Source organism: Sciurus carolinensis, chromosome 7 (assembly GCF_902686445.1).
Source record: "Sciurus carolinensis chromosome 7, mSciCar1.2, whole genome shotgun sequence".
NCBI lineage: Eukaryota > Metazoa > Chordata > Mammalia > Rodentia > Sciuridae > Sciurus > Sciurus carolinensis.
In genome coordinates, this window is record NC_062219.1 from 77875137 (window position 1) to 77894989 (window position 19853).

Sequence of the window (19853 nt, forward strand, 5' to 3'; positions counted from 1 at the left end):
AACAACTCGCCGCCCCACTCTTTCTCTGGCAGCCGCTGGAGCCCTGGCAGATCGTTTCAAAACCAAGCAGTGTGTCGCACAACCTCCCTTGCAAAGATCCCCGCTTTCCGAGTTCACTGCTCCAGCAGGGGAGGTGTGACTTGCCGCCTGGGCAGGGGCAGCCTTTGCAGGCAACGTTCCCAGGGGCCCGGACCTCCCTCCTGGGCTTGAGAGCCTCACCCTTCGCAGACGAGTCTCCTTAGGTTAGAGAATCTGCCCGCGGTCCTGGAAACTTCAATCCGCCATTTTTCGCTCCGCTTCGCTGTCCGTTTTTACCGCTCCGGCGGGGGAGGGGCGACCCGCCGAGTCACTGTACTTCACAAAGTTCTCTGCGTTCCAGGGCTACTGCCCCTTCGGGGACGCCTCCCCTATGGGAGAAACTCCCCGGGCGGCTTTGAGTTGGTCCCAAGTCACTATCTCCTCTTTTGAATCTTGAGTCCTGGAGCAACATGAAATGCAGCCGCCCTCTAGTCCGCCATCTTGCCAGTCGTTATTTATTCTTTTGAGAAGTGTCTGTTCAGATTATTTTTCACTTATAATTGTATTACTTTTTTGTTGTTGAGCTTTTGAGTTCCTGACATAATCTGGATATTAACCTCGTCAGATGAATAGTTGGCAAATATTTTCTTCCATTCTATAGGTTGTCTCTCTACTCTGTGGATTGTTTCCTTTGCTGTATAGAAGTTTTTAGTTCCACATAATCCCATTTATAAATTTTTGCTTTCATTTCCTATGCCTTTGGGGTTCCTATTCAGAAAATCATTTTCTGGAAGCATTTTCCTTTTGTAGTTTCAGATTTTATATCTAACTCTTTGATCCATCTTGACTTGACTTTTGTACAGGGTGAGACAGAAGGTCCACATTTCAATCTTCTGCACATGGACATTCATTTTTCCCAGCACCATGTATTGAAGAGGCTGTCCTTTCTCCAATGTATGTTTTTGGTGCCTTTATTGTGAATTAGCTGGCTGTAGAAGCATGGATGTATTTCTGGGATTCTTATTCCATTCTTATTCTGTGTTTGTTTTTATGCCAATACCATGCTGTTTGGTTTTTATGACTCTGTAGTATGTCTTGAAATCAAGTATTGTGATGCTTCCAGCTTTCTTTTTACTCAGAATTACTTGGCTATTTGAGGTCTTTGAGCTTCCATATGAATTTTGGAATTTTCTTTTGTAGTTCTATTTAAAAATCTCAGTGGTATTTCGATGGGGATGTATCTGTAAATTACTTTGGGTAGTATGAACAATATTAATTCTTCCAGTCCATGAATATGGGAGGTCTAGGTCAGGACTGTCCATTTACACACAAAATGGAGTTGGGTGGAGACCAGAAGTGTCCGTCAGCTTTGTTAGTTTCAGGGACTCTGATGACCTGGGACAGATACAATAGGATGGCAGGGGTGATTTTATAGTGAGTCCCCAAGAAAATGGAGAAAGTGTGAGTTTAGGGAATCCAGAGTATGACATGTGGTCCAAGAGAAGGCTTTTTTGTTTCTTTTCCCTCCAAAAGGGACTATTTTGAACACATTTTTAGAAGATACAGGGAAAGGGTATTTAAAAAAGAATAAAGAATATAAAAAGAATAAAGAAAAAGAATAAATAGAAAGACCTGGAGGAATCAGAGCCTAAAAGGAGGTATAGGAGGAAGATGAAGACTTTTCCTTTTCCAGGGTTGAGGAGGAAAGAGTGGACTATCATGTCACCAAATGCAAGGGTGATCCCAAGGATATGAGGAAAGTGCCAGGGAGCTCATATTACCCTGCAACTTAAAAGAACATTGCTGTGCTTGTTGCTCCCACTTCTGTTACCTGATAATGGAGCTCTGTGACCCACAGAGTTTCAAATTTAAATTCTATTATCTCAGCTGCTTTTGAGTCCCAGATTTCTGCCACCACTTCTCATTGTACAATAGATGGGGGGAATTGGTCATCTTCTGTACAAGATATTGTATCTGGAATTGACTAATGATTGATAGATATCACTCTGATCTCTCAACCCTTGTTCTTACCCTTGAGTTAGAGAATTGCTGCTCAGAGTAGACTTCCCTTTAGTTACTTGTATTCTCCATCTCCAACAGATGCAATTCTTTTCCTTTTCTCATTTTTTTTCTTTGATGTTTTCTAACTTTTTTTTCTAAGTTGGCCAGTAATCTTTGTCATATTGTAAACTATAGATGAATCTTTTGTGTTCTCTTGTATATGCAAAGACCCCATAATTGTTTGGGACATCTAATTAAATTAGAAAAGGGATGCAAATAGAAACATAGGAAATTAACATCTCTTGTTGGACTGTAGAATCCTAGAAAATCTCTGAGGCTGCACATTGTTCCACAGGCCTGAGGAGATAGAAAGCCTCCTCATAAGGAGGCTGCTCTTGGCAAATGCAGGCCATACTACCTGGGAACCTCAGGAGAAAAGGGGAACAGAAGGAACAGAATCTAATAGGATTTTATGGGAATCTGCAGTTGCTACAGAGAGAAATTATTAGGTTGAATTATGTGAAATTGCTGATGGTATTTAATCATTTTAACTGATGACCATGATAATTTCATATAGTTCAACCAAATATGTCCCTGATCCTAAATACACTTGTAAAATTTTGGATCATAATCCCTTAAAAAGCTGGAGACTGCACTCCTTGATTATGTGCAAGTCCCTTTTCTTTAAATTGTTTACAACTCTTAAGTGTTATACATGAATATTAGGTTCTTACAGATCATTAGGCATATAGCATGGTCATTTGCCCACACTCAATACTAGATTAAACACTGGTCACAACTTCCATGGTGTCCTACTCCAACCCAGTTTCAGGCCCTGATATTTCCTAACTTTTGCTCTAGATATGAAATTCTCATTGTCATATGTTCTCCTAGGGAATATTGACACTGTCTGGAGATGTTTTTGATTGTGTTGACTAGCAGAGGGAGAGCACTACTGGCCTCTTGTAAATGCCAGGGGTGCTGCTAAATATTCTACAGTGCACAGAACACTCCCCCACAACCAAGACTTATCTGGCCCAAAATGCCAATAGTATCAAGGCTGAGAAACCTGTTCCAGACTGAGCATTGGAGGACTTAAGAAAATACCTTTGTAGTTTTATATCATACTTCTTAATGGTGAACATGAGAAGTTTATAAAGAGATGGGCAGAGATAAGAATTAAGTTTGGAGGAAATTGAGCATAACTAACTGCTAAAATATCCTATATTTATGAAACTGCTTGTCTTGTGAGCATGCTCAGAGCACTTAGACATGGATAATTTTAAAGGAGTTGGGTCACTAAACAGTTTTTGGTGGAATGTAACATTGCCATTTTTTCTACCATTTTAATAAAGGAAAATTAAAATGAAAAGATTAGAGGTTATGAAATAGGATAAGAGAGAAGTACCTACACAGAAAGTTTGACATTTTAAACCTTACTGTCTCCTTTTGAATTGTATAGTTGGTGTGTCTACTAATGGGGTTAAAGATACTAATGTGAGGAAAGTTTCCAGCACAGATACTGGTATAGTTATGAATGGGCAAAGGAAAATTGTATAATGATAAAATTTTGACCCTAAATTTTTAGATTTTATCGAGAGAAGTTCAACTGTCTCTTTCACAGCTCTGTGTGAGCTAAAATATTTTATAAATATATTTGAGTTGCTCTTAACTCTGGCTGTAAAAATATACTGAGATGTCTAATAGAGAGATGTTAAAATTGAGTAAATGAAGCATTATCTGTACTGTGAAAAATACAGCTATATTTTAATTGAGCTTAACTTTTTAGAAAAAATATAAGTAGACATGGGTGATATATTACTTTATTGCCAATTGTGAACACTGAAGCTTTCTCAATCATAGAAAGTGATTTTAAGAACACTGTTCCTCTAGAACAGTGCTCTTCTTTTTTCTGCACTGCATTTTTAATTGCATGGGGAGTTTTAGATAAATGAACAAGTATATTCCAGAAGCCACAGTAGCAGGAAAAGAGTCCATCAAGTATTTACATAGTAAATTTCTATCATTTTATAAGAGACTCTTGATCTTTTCTTGAACTGTCCGTAAGGGGAAAGGGGTCCCCTGAGGTAGGTGTTCTCCCTGCTTGCAGAAGCAAACTAAAGGACCTAAACCAGAGGCAAGCCTGGAACACTAGGAAGAGGGAAAAGAAAGGACTAAAGACCATTCATAAACTCCATGTCTATTTTGAGATGCTTGTCTAATGACCTTTACAAAAGGACAGACTCCTGCATTTAAGGTAAAAGTACAATCTCAAAAGCTATAGTTCTGAATTATAATAATATATCTGAATGCCATGGACCATTGGTGTCAAAAGACAACACTTGGGGTCACCTATGAGATTTAAACAGACAAATATTTTAGTGGAATTCTCTTGACTGTATACTTGCCACTTTGGCTTTTTGAATGACACATGAATAGACTTTTCTGCTAGCCTTCAGGCAGTGCAATAATCAAGGAAACAACAGTATTGGGAAACTCTTCAGACACTAATCAGCTGGGGAAAGAGTTCATTGGCAAAAGTGTCTTCCAAGACACTTCCCAAGTAGAGAGGATTGTCACTTAAGGGGGAAAGGGAGCCACATATCCAGTCACTGTAAGCATCCAGCAGGCTGGAAGATGGCTTCAGGCAGTGGCTGGATGAAAATAGACTTGAGATACTCAGCTCTGGAATGTAGTCATCTTCTACTGTTTCTTTCCTCACTGAGAATGAATTCAGGGTGGTCATTCTCTGAGGGAGAGGTGCTTCTTTGATTTTCACTACCACAGTAGCATGGCTCTGTGTCTCAGAGGGTATTCCTGAGATGAGGAAATTGATATATACATGGTCATAATGGATTCATTAATGATTCAAGCTTGGCTGGAAAAGGCTAGTAAGGATCTGAGTAGACTTTGGGGAACTTCTCCAGGCTAGTAGACTCTGGAAAAGGACACTTGAAGAATTCAGACCAAGATGTCCAGGATGCCCCACAGAATATCAGGCTTAGGATCTGAAGAGTCAATGCCATCAGAATCCATGGAGAGATGTTCTGGAGGCGGGCAACTAGGCCTGCAGCTGCTACAGAGGTGCACATAGTCCAAGGGTGAGACCCAGACCTGGCCTCACTCCCTTCCCATTGGCCTCCACCTCCACTTTCTCTTCCATATCCAGAGCCTGCATTCCCAAGTGCTATCTTAACCTCTGGTTCTTAGCTACAAGGCCATGAATTTTCTCTCTTAAAAACTGATTTTCTAGCAAAATACTTTGATTCCTATCTTCCAAATCTACTACTTGTTCCAACTCACTCATTTGAGCTTTCTTTCATCCTCTAGCCACCTGAGCTGCTACTCGGTTTTTTCGGTATCCCCCTGCCAGTGCCTTCCTCTCAGGCTCAGATGCATGAGGTGCTGTTACTTGTGTACCTGGGGTGGCCAGTACTGGCCTTTCTGGCTGGGCACCATGAATAGCAGGGTGTGGCAGTAGTGGTAGAAGTAACCTGACCAGACAGAAGCAGTACTTTGTGGGGGGGGTCCAAGACTGTCTTTAACAATGTTCTGGTTAGTATTTAAGTTCTCCAGATATCTCACCACTGCCTGTATTAATCATAATGTACCTGAAATAGTAAAATAATAATAATAATAATAATAATAATAATAATAATAATTGTTGTTACAGTGTTTTAAGGATTGAAAACAGTGTTGTGTTTGGGGATACCAAAAAGATCTTCCCTGCCCCCAAACTATAGAGAAACTAGGAATTTGATTTATTTTTTACCTGTTGGATAAATAAGAGTGGAATGACTTGGTTGGTGGACATTCTCAGCTGAACAGGGCCTCTTTCTATGGAAAGAGATAGGACCTCAGGGGCTGATCTTCTCTTGACTTTTCTGCTGCTACCATCTACCATCTGCTTTGAATTTCTGACCAGGCTTTACTTTTTTTTCTCCCACATCATTAAGTGGTCTCAACAACTTCTCTTCAATGTTTCTAATGAAAAATAAAACATTTTCCAGTTTTTTTTTCTATTTTTTCCTTGTTTCCTGGTAATTAAGGGTATAAATGGAGGGAAGTCTGAAATGCTTTTTTTCATTTCATTACTATTTCTCCTTTTACTTAAATCTTACAGTGAAGGATAAAGACATATTAAGAACTAAAGCTGTATTTCTTGGTATTTCAGAAAGAAAATAGACTCAGGTCTTTTTTGGATGTTTCCTCCTAGGAAGTAAGATGAGGGCCCTAAAGAATAAAAACAGTAAGGCTTTGGATAAGGTCAAAGAGATGGGATAATGTTGGGAGTTGCTGCCAAAGATTCTCATGTACTTGTGGTGGGGAGGGTTGGAAGGTGGTAGGTAAGATCCAGTCCTGGGCTGGGTGCGGTGCACAGGCCTGCAATCCCAGCAGCTGGGGAGACAACATAGGAAGACCTTGAGTTCAAAGTCAGTCTCAGCAATTTAGTAAGGCCCTGAGCAACTCATTGAGACCCTGTCTCTAAATAAAATACAGAAAGGTCTGGGGATGTGGCTCAGTGGTCAAGCACTCCTAGGTTCAATCTCTGATACCAAAAAAAAAAAAAAAAAAAAAAAAAAAAAATTCCCGTCCTGGATGAGCCTTGGAATGAAAACTGGAAAAGAATTCAGGAGACACCTTACAGATTAGGTTACAGAGACAGCAAAGGAGAAAAGTCCCAGATGCTTGCAGCAGCAGTTGCCATTTCTGAATACTATTTATTTTTAGGAAACAAGTTTCACATATGTGGGTAGGAAGCTTGATTGGAACAGAAAACCAATGCCTTGTTTCTGGTGTTTGAGTCCTATCTCTACAGCACTGCCTTTCCTTATGGCTCCAGAGCCCTCTAAGGGAAGTGTTGAACCTAAAGAGTTAACTGAGGATGAAATAGCTCTTCTTTTCTGAGGATAGAGTAGGAAGTGATGGGCTATGGTGGGAGCACGGGGGATGTGGGTTAGATATTTTAAAAGACATGCAGGACTATTCAGTGCTGGGTTATGGCAAATTTATCAACATGGTAAATTCTTCTTTAGAGACTCCTCCCACCCCCCCACCCCGCAAAAAAAATGTTTTGGTGATAATTTAAAGGTAACCTTTTAAAAATTTTTAGTTTTTCTTTAGCCCAAGGTTCTGTGAAAAAGAAACCAAACCTTAAGGCCATTGTGTAAATAGGTCATGTGTTAATTTACCTGACACACTTGAAGACTAGACATAGGTAGTTGATCATCCTGTGGCAGTAACAGGAAATCAGAAACCCAAGCTGCATATATCTTCTAAAATCTCCCTAGCAACAGAGTCAGCAAAGGCCATCCTTCCAGCACTTTCTGCCAACTTAGAGAACTGGCTTGCAATTCTTTGAGCATTACCGAATACACCAAGATCTTCTGTTTTAGTGGTCTGTTACAAAGGGCCATCTCTTATCTCTATGGTGCTGTCAACTTTTTAAAATTATAGATATAAATTTTTGTACTGGGGATTGAACCCATGGGTGCTTTACCACTGAGCTACATCTCTAACTCTTTCTAAATTTTATTTTGAGACAAGTTCTTCCTAAATTGCTCAGGCTGACCTCTAATTTGCAATCTCCCTGCCTCAGCCTCCCAAGTAGCTGGGATTACAGGTGTGCATCATCATGCCTGGCTTTACTTATTGTTTTAAAGTTCTGTTCATATAAATTGTTATTTGCTCCTAAAAGCACAGAATTCTTTTGAAAAACCCATAATAATTTATAAGAAAACACTCAAAAGATGAGATATAAAAGCAATGTAGTATTAAGGCTGGTGAGCATATGTAATTAGTTCTATTCCACAATGAAGACCAGGGGCAGAAAGTCCTAAAAGACTTGTTTAGGGTTGCATTGTTAGTTCCCCAAGTAGCTATATATAGATCCTAAAAGGATAAAAATATAATGTTCCAATTTTATTGGTAATAATTTTCCATAATCCTAGGGATTGGCAGTATTTGGCACATAGACTGCTTTCTTCCCCCCACGTCACTGCCCGACTCCAAAGTCACAGTGGTATGTGGCCCTAGTTTTCTACTCATGAAGGCAATTGGGCTCCTTGGAGCTTTCATGGTGTTCCATTCTAGAAGTATGGTCAGTATCTCCTCTGCTTCAGTTGGTCAAAATAATCATAGTAATGCATGATGTTTATTTTTAGAACTCACTGATACCTGCAACTCAAACTGGACCATGTTTAGAACATCTGGGGGTACAGTTTGCCAGTGGTCCTTAAATAACTGATGTACTCTGAGACTTTGCTTTCATTTATGCTGTTGACAGTAGACGTGCCATTGGATGTAGCTCAAACATAATCAGGACAGAGCAAGGAGATGCTTCTCAAGTGAGGTCAAAGAGAGTGACAGTCAGCAGAAGTAATGGAAAGAGAAACAAACTAAGTGCAAGCGCATGCCGCATCTCAGCAGCTTCTCTTTCTTTTTTCCAGAGACCATGCAGGAGGCAATTCAGTTAGTTGTTCAAGTGTCACAAGCTCATCATTCTTAATTTCTCTCAATATCTTATGCCTATTCCCCCATCTTCCCACCTACCCATCAAAATTACGAGCTATTCCTCTTGTCTCAACCTTTGAAATATCTGCAATCCTACCTTTTGTTTCCAATTTCTATCCTATTGCCACATTGATACAAGCCCACTATCATCTCTTGCCTGAACTATTGAAATCACTTCCTTTGTTTCTCTAACTCCATTCCCCCCACAGAGTCTGTGCCGCATAAAGTTGCCACAATGATTCTTCAACATGTAAGTTGGGTTGCATCGTTCTCCTGATCTAAAGGCTCCAGCAGCTTCTCACAATCTTCTGAATGAAGTACTATGTCTTTCCTGTGACCTGTGACACACTGAGTGATCAGGGAACTGACCAGTTCTCCATCTGCAACTCTTTCCCATGTTTGTTCTCCAGCCACACTGGTTTTCTTGCTTTATTTTAAACCTGTCAGGTGTGTCTTCATCTCAAGGCCTTCACATTTACTGTTTCCTCTGCCTGGAACAGCCCTCCACGATGATTGAATGACCCTGCATTTTGGTCTCTTTGAATGTCATTTCCTCTAAGAGGCCTTTTCTGGTCACCCTATCTGAAACAATACCAGCTCTCTGTATCTGTCTGTCTGTCTGTCTTTGTATCCATTCATCCATCTGCCTCCTTATTTTCTTTATTTTTCATCAGGCTTCTCATCTCTGCCTGACATTGTACATCTAGTTTCTGTGTTAGAATGTGAGCTCCGCAGAGGCAGACCATATCTGTTCAGTTCATTGCTCTCTCTAGCTGATAAAACAGTGCCAAGCACATAATAGACCTTCTGTAGTTATTTGTTAATACATGAATTGATTGAATTAATTTACAAGTATACCAAATCCTTTTCAATATAGGTAGCCAAAGGTGACTAATTTTAATTGTATGTTTTTATACACACACAGACACACACACACACACACATATACATGCTCCTTATATGAGGCCCTATGCTAGATACTTTGCTTGCCTTATCCAGTTTAGTAAAACAGCTGCCAGTTAGGTGCTCCTATTATCCCCATCCTAATAACGACAAAGTGGAGGCTCAGAGAGGCAACTTTGCTCAAGGCCACACAGTTATTAACTAATAGAAAATAATTAAAGTAGGTCTTCAAAATATTAACTCAATAACTATGCTATGTATTACATCTCCTAATTTTTAATGTGCCAAAATCCTTCCAGAAAATAAATAGCATAAGAATGAATCTTTTCCATACATATTTTTACAAAGGACTATAAAAATTATAGAATGTATACATTTGTTTTGAGATGAAAGAAGTTACTCAAATACCCTAGAAACTAAGTTCCGTTAAAGATCACACATAGTAATGTAAAAATACAAAGAAATTTATTCAGTTTTATTGAGTAAGTGAGAAATTTTAAAAGCTCCTATTTTATACCTTTCTATTTAAAGAAAGAAAATTGTTATGTTATGCAAATAAAAGCCATCATGTTGGAACATTTACAAGCTGCTCTCCCTTTCCCTCTCTGAGCTCAGTGTCTGTTCTTTTACTTCTCCCCCCTTTCGTCCCTGTCACCTACACTTCAGGGCCATCTTCTCTTGCTCTGGCTGTCCTTTCCTTTGCTCTCATTTGTGTAGCTCTCAGCAACTCCTCTGCAGGTGTCACTACCCCCAAACCCTCACTGGATGCTTTCATTTTACCGAGAACCCTCAGCCTTTCCTAGATGTGCCCCAGTTCTCCCAGAACTTCTCCTCACCATTTTTTCTTTTGAGAAGTGAATGGAAAATCCAGCCACCTTCTTCAGGATCTTGCTCTGATTATTTCCCAGTCTTCTCCATCTTACCTGGGAACTTCTGTATGTAAAATTTACATCACATAAATAATGTCACATTATTAGGTATTCTTTCTACATGAGAAAAAGGTAGTCCTTTACTCTTTCCTAAAATATAATACTTTTTTCATTGTGCCTTCTATCTAGTTCCTGTCATCAACTCCTGTAAAACTAAACTTCTAGGCAAACGGCTCTTATCTCAGAGTCAAGTACTTCCGGGGACTGTGAAACACTGAAAAGACACAGATGCCTGGAGATTTTAAGGAGCAGCAAGATACCCCAAAAATGTTAGAGCTGGAAGATATGAACCTGAAGTCATGAGCCTAGTTCTTTTGTTGTGTTGTGTTTCAGTTTATATCAATTAACATGCATTTGGCTGCAAGCAACAAAGTGTTCAAACTAAGGAGTTAACATGTTTTGCTATCTTAACAAAAAGTCTAAAGGTGGGGTGCTTCTAGGGTTTGGTTTCCCCCTGCTACTTCAGCTTCTTGGTGAAGTCTGGCCTCCTGTCTTGAGATGGTCATGATATCACACACATATACAGCTATAACCACTAAGGGAATGGAGATTTATTTCTACTCTGTTTTCATGCATCTCTGTAATACAAAGGGAACATGTTTTCCCAAGTGACCTCAGCAGACTGCTGCTCATACATTTAGCTATGAGGAAAGGCAGGATTGCCCCCATGTGACATGTTGGCCTTTCTGACAGGGAGGGCAGGGACAGGGACAGAATTCTTCTGATGTAGAAGAGGGAAATAAATAACTCTTGGTGAGGCAACGTTAATGTCTGTCATTTGTACTAAACTTGACAAGAAAAACTTCTGAATCATCCGTATCCTTTTATCCTTTTTTTTTTTTTTTGTATTGTCCAAATTGGAAGAATTTGTTTCTGTTTACAAGTGTTTGTGGGTTTGAGCTTCCTAATGTTCTTAACCAGCAAGCAGATAGCCAGGAAGGGAGGGAAGATTGGTATTCATTTTTGAGGGCAACCGTAACAACATAGAAACAGCAGAAATTTATTTCTTATAGTTTTAGAGATTGGAAATCCAACATGGCCAGGCTCTGGTGAGGGTCTTCTAGATCACAGACTGCTGACTTCTCATTGTGTCCCCATATAGCACGAAGAACTAAAAAAACTCTCTCAGGTCCATTTTAGAAGGGCACTAATTCCTTTCCTAAGAGCTCCACCCTTATGACATTCCAAAGGTCTTAATACTTAATACATTGGGGCTGAGGAGTTCAGCATATGAATTGTGAGTGGGACATAAAAATCAGTCTAAAACAAAGGGAGGAGGGAGGAAAGGAGAGAAGGCCTGGAATAATAAATTTAAAATAACTGTAGTTCATAATTTTGCATATGTATTAGTTCATGTGACCTGTATTGTGAGCTGCTATTATGTGATAAAATTGTATATTAATCTGTCATTGTACTTTGTTGGGTAGCTTCTTATTTTCTTTTTGTGAAAGCTCAGATTTGGACCATGATTGTATGCTAAAAGAATGGCCAATCTTTGTTCTTCGTTCTGGCATTTAGTCAAAGGGAACTTGTCCCAGTTAGAGCTTTACAAATCATATAATTAAACTTAGGAAGAGATTTTTAGATGGAATAGAGGATACCTTTCTAAATTTAGGCTGCTGACAAAAGCATATATGACAAATGAAATAGTGACTAATCCTAATTTGTTGATTCAGTTGTATCTGGTAAGAGTTATTAAAAGAAATTTGCTTCTGTAGGCTGGGGAGATAGCTCAGTTGGTAGAGTGCTCGCCTCACAAGCAAAAGGCCCTGGGTTCAATCCCCAGCACCACAAAAAAAATAATAATTTATGGCAAGATGGACTAACAAGAAGAGTCTCTACATACACTCCTGCCTGGAACAACTGAAAAAACTCCACAAAAATCTATTAAGTAACATGATTAGTCATTAGGGAAATGCAAAGAAAAGCCACCATGAGATAACACAACATACCTGTTAGAATGGCAAAAAGAATTTAAAAGACCATATCAAAACTTGGCAAGGATGTACAGCAACTAGAACACTCATACCCTGCTGGTGGGAATGTAACATGATAGAAATGTTTTAGAAGTATTTCTCAAATTAAATATCAAAAATTACTCAACTAGTTTCCTCCAAGGCAGTTACCCAAGGGAAATGAAAACATATCCATTTATATATGAGTAATTGTATATAAATGCTCATAACAACTTTATGTATGATAGCCAAAAACTGGAATCACCCTCAAATATTCATTAGTAGGTAAATGAGTAAACAATTCTGGTATGTTTGTGTCATGGAATACACCTCAGATATAAAATAGTCTGAGCTGTTGATAGAGGCAGCAAGGTGAATGAATCTCCAGATAATTATGCCGACCGCAGGAATCCAGACCTCTTCCCCACCAAAGAAACGAGTTTGATTCTATTTATATAAAATTTAGAAAATGCAAACTAATTTACATTGATTGAAATTAAATCAATTTAATTTGGTGGTTGCCAAGGGGCAGTAGGGAAGAGAGTAGAGAGAGGCAATAAAGAATGTTAAAGGGGCATAAAGAAACCATCAGGAGTAACAGCAGGGTTCATTTTCTTAATTTTTTGTGACAGTTTTATGAATGTATTTTCCTAAAACATATCTAATAGTATACTTTATAATATATGTGGGGCTGTTTTTTGTCAACTATATTTCAGAAAAGCTGTTTTTCAAACTACCAAAAAGATACCAACTATATCTTCTTAAGTTTAAAACTTCGAATACTAAGGACTCAACTATGACAAAGAGCATTTAAATTCTCTTGGTTTTCAAGAATATTTTTCTCCATGTTTATAGCTATACTTTGCTTTTGTTTAATTTTTTACAATTCTTTAAATGCAAAACTTTTTAAAATTTTTATTTGTTCTAATTAGTTATACACGTCAGCAGAATGCATTTTGATTCTATGTACATGAATGGAACACAACTATTCATTTCTCTAGTTGTACATGATGTAGAATCATACCATTCATGCAATCATACAAGTATCTAGAGTAATGATGTCAATCTCATGCCATCATCTTTCCCACTCCCCTGTCCCCTTCCCTCCACTCACTCCCCTCTGTCTAATCCAAAGTTCCTCCATTCATCCCTCCTCCCCCCATTATGGATGAGCAGCCACATATTAGAGAAAACATTTGACCTTCAGTTTTTGGACATTGGCTTATTTTGCTTAACTTGATATTCTCCAACTCCATCTATTTACCTGCAAATGCCATAATTTTATTCTCATTGAAGGCTGAGTAATATTCCATTGTGTGTATGTACCACAGTTTCTTGATCCATTCATCTGTTGAAGGGCATCTAGGTTGGTTACAGCTTAGCTATTGTGAATTGAGCTGCTATAAACTTTGATGTGGCTGTATCACTGTAGTGTGCAGATTTTAAATCTTTTGGGTATAGACTGAGGAGTGGGATAGCTGGGTCAAACAGTGGTTCCATTCCAAGTTTTCTAAGGAATCTCCACACTGTTTTCCAGAGTGGTTGCACCAATCTGCAGTCTCACCAGCAATATGAGTGTACCTTTTTCCCCAAATCCTCAACAACATTTATTGTTGCTTGTATTCTTAATAATTGCCTTTCTGACTGGAGTGAGATGAGTAGTTTTGATTTTCATTTCTCTAATTGCTAGAAATTTTCAACATTTTTTCATATATTTGTTAATTGATTGTATATCTTCTTCTGTGAAATGTCTGTTCAGTTTCTTAGCCTATTAATGATTGGGTCGTTTGGGTTTTTTCGGTGTTAAGTTTTTTGAATCCTTTATATATTCTAGAGATTAGTTCTCTATCTGAGGTGCATGCAGTAAAGATTTTCTCCCACTCTGTAGACTTTCTCTTCATGTTATTGATTGTTTCCTTTGCTGAGAAGACTTTTAATAAATCCATCCCATTTACTTATTCTTGATTTTATTTCTTGAACTTTAGGAGTCTTGTTAAGGAAGTCAGTCAGGCAGTCAGGTCCTAAGCCAACATGATGAAGATTTGGGCCTACTTTTTCTTCTCTTAATTGCAGAGTCTCTGGTCTAATTCCTAGATCCTTAATCCACTTTGTGTTAAGTTTTGTGCAGGGTGAGAGAAAGAGACTTAATTTCGTTTTGCTGCATATGGATTTCCAGTTTTCCTAGCACCATTTGTTGAAGAGGCTATCTTTTCTCCAGTGTATGTTTTTGGTACCTTTGGCTAATATGAGATAACTATATTTATGTGGATTTGTCACTGTATTTTCTGTTCTGTACCATTGGTCTACCTGTCTATTTTGGTGCCAATACCATGCCATTTTTGTTACTGTTGCTGTGTAGTACAGTTTAAGGTCTGGTATTGTGATACCTCCTGCTTTGCTCTTCCTGCTAAGGATTGCCTTGGCTATTCTGGGTCTCTTATTTTTCCAAATGAATTTCATAATTGCTTTCTCAATTTCCATGAAGAAAGACATTGGAATTTTAATTGGAATTGCATTGAATCTGTATAATGCTTTTGGTAGTATGGCCATTTTGACAATATTTATTCTGCCTATCCAAGAACATGGGAGATCTTCCCATCTTCTAAATCTTCTTCAATTTATTTCTTTAGTGTTCTATATTTTTCATTTAGAGGTCTTTCACCTCTTTTGTTAGATTGATTCCCAAGCATTAATTTTTTTGAGGTTATTGTGAATGGGGCAGTTTTCCTAATTTCTGTTTCAGAGGATTCATCATTTATGTATAGAAATACATTTGATTTATGGGTATTGATTTTATATTCTGCTATTTTGCTGAATTTGTTTATGAGTTCTAGGAGTTTTTTGGTGAAATTTTTTGGCCTCTCTAAATACAGAATCATGTCATCAGCAAATAGCGATAATTTAAGTTCTTCTTTTCCTATTCATATTCCTTTAATTTCTTTGGTCTGTCTAATTGCTGTGGCTAGAGTTTCAAGGACTATGTTGAATAGAAGTGGTAAAAGAGGGCATCCCTGCCTTGTTCCAGTTTTTAGAGGGAATGCTTTCACTTTTTCTCCATGTAGAATGATATTGACTTTCCGTTTAACATAGATAGCTTTTATAATGTCGAGGTATGTTCCTACTATCCCTATTTTTTCTAGTGTTTTGAACATTAAGGGGTGCTGTGTTTTGTCAAATGCTTTTCTGTATCTATTGAGATGATCATATGATTCTTATCTTTAAGTCTATTGATGTGATACATTATGTTTATTCATTTCCATATGTTAAATCAACCTTGCATCCCTGGGATGAACCCTACTTGATCATGGTGCACTATCTTTTTAATATGTTTTTGTATGTTATTTGCCAGAATTTTATTAAGAATTCTTGCATCAATATTCATGAGGGATATTGGTCTGAAATTTTCTTTCCTTGAAGTGTCTTTGTCTGGTTTTGGTATCAGGGTGATAGTAGTTTCACAGAGTTTGGGAGGGTGCCCTCCTTTTCTATTTCACAGAATACTTTGAGGAGTATTGATGTTAATTCTTCTTGGAAGGTCTTGTAGAACTCAGCTGAGAATCCTTCTGGTCCTTGGCTTTCTTGGTTGTTAGGCTTTTGATGGCTTCTTTTATTTCATTGCTTGAAATTGATCTGTTTAAATTGTGTATGTCCTCCTGTTTCAGTTTGGATAGTTCATATGTCTCTAGAAATTTGTCAGTATCTTCAAGATTTTCTATTTTGTTTGAATACCAATTTTCAAAATAGATTCTAATTATCTTCTGTATTTCAATAGTGTCCATTGTGATATTTTCTTTTTCATCATGGATTTTAGTAATTTGAGTTTTCTCTCTCCTTCTCTTCATTGGTATGGGTAGGGGTTTATCAATCTTATTTATTTTTTTCAAAGAACCAACTTTTTGTTTTGTCAGTTTTTCAATTGTTTCTTTTGCTTCAATTTCATTAATTTCAACTTTGATTTTAATTATTTCCTGTCATCTACTACTTTTGGTGTTGATTTGTTCTTTTTCTAGGGCTTTGAGATGTAATGTTATGCCATTATTTGTTGACTTTTTCTTCTTTTAATGAATGAGCTCAATGCAATGAACTTTCCTCTTAGCACTGCCTCGGTAGTGTGCCAGAGATTTTGATATGTTTTATTAGTATTCTCATTTACCTCTAAGAGTTTTTTAATCTCCTCTCTGATGTCTTCTATTATCCATGCATCATTCAATGGAATATTATTTAGTCTCCAGATGTTAAAGTAGCTTTTATTTTTTATTTTATCATTGATTTCTATCTAGTTTCCTTTTTAATTTTAATTTTTTTGTCCTAATTAATTCCATTATGATCTGATAGAATTCAGGGTAGTATCTCTATTTTTTGTATTTGCTGAGAGTTGCTTTGTGGCATAACATATGATCTATTTTAGAGAAGGATCTGTGTGCTGATGAGAAAAAAGTATATTCACTCATTGATGGATGAAATATTCTATATATATCTGTTAAGTCTAAGTTATTGACTGCATTATTGAGTTCTATAGTTTCATTGTTTAGTTTTCGTTTAGAAGATCTATCCAATGGTGACAGAGGTGTGTTAAAGTCACCCAGAAGTATTGTGTTGTGGTCTATTTGATTCCTGAAATCGAGAAGAGTTTGTTTAATGTAGGTAGATGGCTCCATTGTTTGGGGCATAAATATTTATGATTGTTATGTTTTGTAGATATATGATTTCCTTCAGCAGTATGAAGTGTCCTTCTTTCTCTCTTCTAACTTTGGCTTGAAGTCCACTTTATCTGATAGGAGTGAAACCCCTGCTTTTTTATGCAGACCATGAGAGTGATATGTTTTTTCCCAACCTTTCACCTTTAGTCTGTAGATGTCTTTTTCTATGAGATGGGTCTCTTGAAGGCAGCATATTTTTTTAAACCAATCTACTAGTCTATGTCTTTTGATTAATGAGTTTAGACCATTAACATTCAAGGTTATTGTTATGATATGATTTGTATTCCCAGTCATTTTGGGTTATTTATTATTTTAACTTGACTTGGTATCTACTTTGATTGGCTTTTCCTTTAATGTAGTCCCTCCCTTTGCTGTCTTTTGCTGTCGTTTTCCATTTCTTCCTCATGGAATATTTTTTGAGTATATTCTGTATTGCAGGTTTTCTACTTGTAAATTCTTTTAACCTTTGTCATGAAAGATTTTCGTCTCATAATCAAATCTGAAACTTAATTTACTGGATATAAGATTCTTGGTTGGCATCCATTTTCTTTCAGAGTTTGGTATATGTTGTTCTGGGATCTCCTAGCTTTGAGAGTCTGGGTTGAGAAATCTACAAATTGTTTTCCCTCATATATAATTTGATATTTTTCACTGGCAGCCTTTAAGATTTATCTTTATTTTGTATGCTTGGCATTTTCATTATAATGTTCATTGGTGTGAATCTGTTGTAATTTTGTACATTTGGTGTCCTGTAAGCCTCTTGTATTTGATTTTCCAATTCATTCTTCAGGTTTGAGAAATTTCTTGATCTTATTTCTTTGAAATGATTGTGCATTCCTTTGGTTTGTGTCTCTGTGCCTTCCTGTATCCCAATAATTCTTAAATTTGGTCATTTCATATTATCCCATATTTCTTGGAGGTTCTGTTTATGGTTCCTTACCATCTTTACTATGTGGTCAACTTGATTTTCAAGATTATATATTTGTCTTCATTGTCTGAGGTTCTGTCTTCCAAGTGATCTAGTCCATCGGTGATATTTTCTATTGAGTTTTTAATTTGGTTTATTGTTTCTGTCATTTCAAGAATTTCTGCTTGGTTTTTTTTTTTTTTTTCCTTTTGCCAGAATCTCTGTCTCTTTATTGAAATAATCTTTTCCTTCCTGCATTTGCTCTCATAACTCTATTAAAGTGATCTTTTGTTGCCTGCACTTGCTCTTAAGAGCAAATCATTCTTTACTTTGCAGATCATTTTAATTATGTACATTCTAAATCCCTTTCTGACATTTCTTCCATTGTGCTGGCAATGAATTCTTTTAATGTGGCATCTTGGTTTGTTTGGGGTGCTCTCTTACCTTGTTTTTTTCCATGTTGTTCGCATTTCTTCCCCTCTAACAGTGTGGATTTGAGGTATTAAGGTTTCTACCCTATATATTTATAATGCTCCTATAGGTTTCCAATACCTCACCTTTAAGGGGGAGATCAATATTAACATTGCTTAATGCAAACAATATGCAACTTCAAATCAGTTAGCCCCTATTAAGACATTTACAGTTTTGTTGCAATAAACAGAACTGATGTGTTTGATTACTATCTACAGTACAAACAGTAGGTTTGCAATAGTGTCTACAGTTTCTAATGGACAAAAGGAGAAGGGGGTGTAGGTGTGATGTTTATGAGGTAGGAGGTGAGAATATAGAGGTATTAGATCATAGGAAGAGTGAAAGAGAAATCAGTAGAAGTTAACTCTTAGCAGGAGAGAAGAGAGACAGGGACTCAGGTGTAACCAAGCCTATAGGGACCTTGGAAATGGTCTTCCAGGTCCTGGCTATTGACCCTAGATGTAGGTGGCCATGTCCCTAGTTGATGGTGGCTGCAGTGGCTATTCTGTAGGGAACTTGATATTGGGCTTCTAGTCTCCAGCTGATGTCCTATGATGGAAGCTGCCCCAACTTAAGATAGTGGTGGCAGCACCAGAGGTAACCCAAGATGGTGGTGGAGGTGACCTAGGATGGAGGCGACCGCTTTCAAATATGGGACTGTGGGGGCAGACCCCGTGGCCTGTTCAGATATGCAGTGTTGCAGTGGGCATTGATGCCACAGGAAATTGCCTCCAGGACCCATCTGTTGCCCTAAGGTGAGAGCTACCACATGGGGGAGGCTACGGCAGCAGTTGCAGTGTTCCAAGATGGAGGCCTGCCTGTAGACCATAGCATGGATTCTCCTCTCCTCTGTGTGGTTGGTCGGACTGGCAGGTGTTCTCCTCTACTGCACCAGGCAGGTGGATGGGTGGTCAGTTTGGGGTGCACCAGCAGGTAGGCAGCCAGGGAGCAAATGCTCTCCTCTCCTCCAGGCATCAGCGGACAGGCCCTTTGTTTTTTTTTTTTTTTTTTTTTTTTTTTTAAATGTGAGGAAGTGGAGCAGTAGAAACATACATATATTCTACTAGTCAGACCATAAATAGATGTGATCACTATGGAAAAACATTTTCAAGTGAAATATGTGCATGTCCCACAACTGAACAGTTCTCTTTCTAGGTACATGTGAAAAATAGCAGCTCTAAATTGATTTCAAGACTCCTTTATACTCTTAAGTTATTGAGGAACTTTTGTTTATGTATTGAGAGCTTTTGCTTATGTCAGACATTTACTTTATTAGAAACAAAAGCTGGGAAAGTTTTAAAATATTCACTTTTAAATGTCAATAATAAACCTATTGACATGTTAACGCAGATAATGCTTTTAGGAAAAATCATTATTTTCCAAATTTAAAAAATTAGTGAGAAGGGTGATATTGTTTTATACTTACACAAATCTCTTCAATGTCTTTTCCAATAGA

At 37.7% G+C, this 19853-nt stretch overlaps 1 protein-coding gene and 1 pseudogene across 12 annotated transcripts in view; one reads left to right on the forward strand and one right to left on the reverse strand.

Annotated features, from left to right (window-relative positions):
* Snap91 (synaptosome associated protein 91) overlaps nucleotides 1-19853 on the forward strand; it is a 139545-nt gene that overhangs the window by 35431 nt on the left and 84261 nt on the right. The gene's annotated exons all lie outside the window — the stretch shown is intronic.
* LOC124988436 (uncharacterized) lies at nucleotides 4520-10210 on the reverse strand (annotated as a pseudogene).